The sequence below is a fragment of the Nilaparvata lugens genome, chromosome 3 (assembly GCF_014356525.2).
Source record: "Nilaparvata lugens isolate BPH chromosome 3, ASM1435652v1, whole genome shotgun sequence".
NCBI classification, from domain to species: domain Eukaryota; kingdom Metazoa; phylum Arthropoda; class Insecta; order Hemiptera; family Delphacidae; genus Nilaparvata; species Nilaparvata lugens.
This window is the reverse complement of record NC_052506.1, coordinates 99,098,503-99,101,942: the sequence shown is the minus strand read 5'-3', so window position 1 is coordinate 99,101,942 and position 3,440 is coordinate 99,098,503.

Below are 3,440 nucleotides of genomic sequence, written 5' to 3'. Positions count from 1 at the left end.
GCGTGACTCATTGAATGCAATTTTATGCACTATTAAATGAACTATTGATTGCGTGCAAAACGCATGCAATAATAACTAAAATACCATAGTGTTGGCTCTCAAATTTTCTCTGCTTTGAACTCGGGCTGTCCTGTTGCCAGTATGTCTTGAAGGAGATTAGCTTTTGATGTTAGCATTTTTGATACACCAACCCGAACAGCCATTAGCCGTTTTCACACCGATATCTTGCCGACACAACATGACAGGATAGAATTTACTCTGATGGACAGTAATGAGGAGGCTGCGGTTTATAAAACTGCGCGAGGTTACTGTTCACAGAACTACTAGTATTATACTTCGGTCTAACCAAGTCTACACATATAATAACATAACATAATAAGTTCTTGTTGATCGTTGCTCATGCTTGAGAATATTAGCAATTTTTGTAAATTCGATTGATCGATCCAGCGCATGTGCATTACTTCAAAGTATTAGCAATTTTAAGCTTAGGTTTCTCTGAACCACGCAGCATTATTGCGGGTTCCGTCAACCGTGATACGCGAAAATCACGCATGCGTGAAAAAAAAGCGGGTGTTTTTCTTGACAGCAACCTCGCAGCGCGCGATTATTTTTCAGTCATAGGCAACATAGATGTCCAACACGTCCTGTAGCTAATGATCTATTAATGAATTGTGTAAATGAAAACCCATTGAACTTTTTATTGACTGGGGATAAGAAGGGTTTTCTAGAATTGTGATTACCAGGCATCTGTTGGAAAAGATACCAAGTTTAGGGAATATTTAGGCTTTCAATATATTGTTTTATGAGGTACTGTTCTGTGAATAGTAGACCTCGCGCAGTTATAAACCACAGCCTCCTCTAATACTGTCCATCAGAGTAAATTCTGTCCTGTGCTGTTGTGTCAGTGGCGTATCCAGGGGGGATATGAGGATGTATCCCCCCAGCGAAATGAGACCTACATTTATTTCGTGGCCAATTCAGCAACTACTTAGTTAGCTTTCTTTATATTGTATGAGTCGAACAAATATCTAGGAGATGAGAGAATAGCACAATGATAATTATGAAACTATAAGCTAGACAGTGAATGGTCTAGTGTATATGGACTGAGATAGCATGAAAATAAAAGATAGCACTTAAGGTGAGTCAATTTTGTTATTTTTCACCATCTATTATTTTGAAGAAATTCAATGTAGCTTATATTTTTTCAGAGTTGATCATAGTTTATTGAGTTTCAAGCATGTGGTTGAGAAGACAAGTATGGCCCACCATAGTAGTTCATATCCTTAAACAATGCACCAGCAGCTTCTTCTACCCTTAAAATTTCCCGGTTATGATAAACGGGGGTAGCCTAATTTCCACCGTTAACAGGGGAGATACATCCCTGAATATTTGGAAAAATGGTTTTATTCCTCTCCCCTAGAAAAAATTCAAGTTCAAGAACTGAAGTAAAAATTATGAAAAATTGAACAAAACAGTTAATGAAAAGTATCTAATTATGATTTTGGTATTATTTATGCTTACTTTTTATTTTATTATTTTATACTTTTGTTTATAAAATTATGTATTTTCTTTTATTCGTTTTGAATATGTATTTGTTGTATGGCAGAAAATGATTTGATTTGAATCAAGTTGAAACCTTTACTATGGTGTTGAAGTTTTGTATGAAAATTAGAGCCGAAATTATTGTTTGCTATCTAATAATTAGTAGGCATATTCAGGTAACTAAAGCATTATTATTTTTTGGAACAATTGAATTACTAGTAAAATTCTTGAGTGCGCGACGCAGAGGGAATTACAGAGAATGCGCGCGTGAAGTCAGAGAAAACACTTCCCTAGCAATAGCTGCAGCAAACTTTTGCATGATTACGTCATCGCGCATCCCGCAGTAACGCTGCGTGGTTCAGAGAAACCTAGGCTTTAATGTAGTGGCTAGACGCGCGTGTAAATTCTATTGGTCGATCCAGCGCACGCACATTACTTCAAAGTATTAGCAATTTTGAAATGTAATGGCTAGTCGCGCGTGTAAATTCTATTGGTCGATCCAGAGCATGCGCATTACTTCAAAGTATTCAAAGTGGAATGTGGAACGCTAGGAACTTCAAGGCCATCTCTGTTACAGTTGATCGGCTCTCCCATGAACAGTTGATGTTCCCCCTGTAGGGGTGCTTATGACGTCATAAGGACGGTCAGTTTGCAAGACGGTCACTTTGCAAGACGGTCAGTTTTTGGACGGTCAGTTTTCAGGACGGTCACTTGGCAGGCGGTCAGTTTCCTGGTCGGTCAGTTTGTACCCCCCCTTCTATAGTAATTTAATAATGGAACAGGTACTACATTCTGTAACAGAGTATTAGAACAGTTTATTAACCTCCTGGAACAGTTAACAGTATGATCGAGATGGCATGACAAAATCATATAAAAATATAATGGTTAATATTTTGACGGTTGAATAAATTATTTGAATGGACAAAATAAATTGAAGTTGACTGATTGATTATGCTAAGGATTTTGATATGAAATTTTTACAATGTGACACCAAAGTTCACCATCGAATCTCGCTACAATAGGCGCGCTGTCCTAATCGGCACTGATTTTTCATTGAAAAATTGTGAGATTGATTTTATGAATATGATATTCTCAAATTCCATGATTTTATTTAAATTTTTTTTAGAATAATTTTTTGATCATATTTGACTGGAAAATTTCTGAGTTCACATTTTGTATGAATTCGGGTCGCCGGAGTTCCGCCAAACCTGAAAGCAGCCACTCACACTCACCAAAAAAATGGTCAGTGTTTTACGGAAGTCAAAAGTGGACAGTGAAAGACAAACTGGGTCTATCCTATTTAACATCTATCATTTTTTGGCAGCACTAAACCTGCATTGCTTAGTTTGTAGTAACATTAAAAGGCTGAAAAGTAAATAGGCCTTTAAAAGGGTTGCATTATGGGAGTTATCTTAGTTTTAGTATATTATTATATTGGGGAATTCCATATATTCGGGAATCAAATTTATAAAAAAACATATGTTAATATCATTATTCTTGAAGCTCCTTCTAGTATCTAACTGTATTGGAAACAAAACTAAGATATTTATAGGTCAGATCAGATAAGGTGTTCAATTGCATTATCATTTTATAGGTTACTAATTCTAATATTATTAATGATAATCATCCTGGCTCTACTCAACAGAAAAATTTCATCGACCGAACCGTTGACTGCTTGACTAGTACTTGAAATTGATAGTTGAAGAAGATGAATAAAAATGGAATACTATTCTTTTTTATACAAACATTGTATTTATATTGAAATAAAATTATTATTTATATTATCTGCCGTATTACCGGTATCTGCCATACCGGTATGCTATAAATAAGAAACTAGGTACTCTACTGTATAGGGCCACCTTATGTATAAATCATTGATATAGAGAATATATATAGAG